This window comes from Cicer arietinum, chromosome 8 (genome assembly GCF_000331145.2).
Source record: "Cicer arietinum cultivar CDC Frontier isolate Library 1 chromosome 8, Cicar.CDCFrontier_v2.0, whole genome shotgun sequence".
Taxonomy (NCBI): domain Eukaryota; kingdom Viridiplantae; phylum Streptophyta; class Magnoliopsida; order Fabales; family Fabaceae; genus Cicer; species Cicer arietinum.
The window spans coordinates 19,432,227-19,433,131 of NC_021167.2; positions in this window are offsets into that span (position 1 = coordinate 19,432,227).

The window sequence follows — 905 nt, forward strand, 5'->3', positions numbered from 1 at the left end:
ACTCAAAAACGACGGTTTGACATATTTTTAATGACGTGACATACAATTATATAATATAGAACCATCTAGATGCATTAATTATTCATATGACATTAATTAAATTAAAAATCTGAAATTTTTTTGAAGTTGAAATCTAAGTTTTTACGACATTGTATTCCAATTTCATATGTATTAATCATTCACATCATTGTATCATATGTCACGCTATCATTTTTTGTTAAAAAAATCAGATGAAGTGACCAAAACTGTCGACTTTTAAAATAAATAGACCAATTTCGTAAATCAGTAAAAGTAGAGGGACTAAAATTTCAATTAAACCTATCACAAGACAACAACATGTGATATGTAGTTGAAAATGGACACAAAATCATTAGAACAAACAATGCTGACTCAACCTCATATAAATACCCATTGAAGGTATCATTTTAAGGACATCCATCATCGATCAATCAAAATCTATCAATTTATTCAAAATTTATATAATCTTTATATTTCACACACGAATGCTTTATTTTGTTTATAGATTATAGATATTTCTCATGTCATGACTTACCAATTTTTTAAATATTTAAGGGCCAAGTGTTGAGGGGTAGTGTTCATTCTATGACTTAATTATTTGAAGCAAATAAAATAACTTCTTAAAAACTTTTTAGCTGATTCCACGACCGACTTTGAAATTGACAAACATTATCATATATGATTTTCACTAGGGTGACTAATAAGATCAAATATCACCTTGCAATAATTCTCAATAATAATAATAATAATAATAATAATAATAATAATAATAATAATAATAATAATAATAATAATAAGAATAATAATAATAAGAATAACAATAATAATAATAAAAACAATAATAATAATAATAATAATAATAACAATAATAATAATAATAATAATAA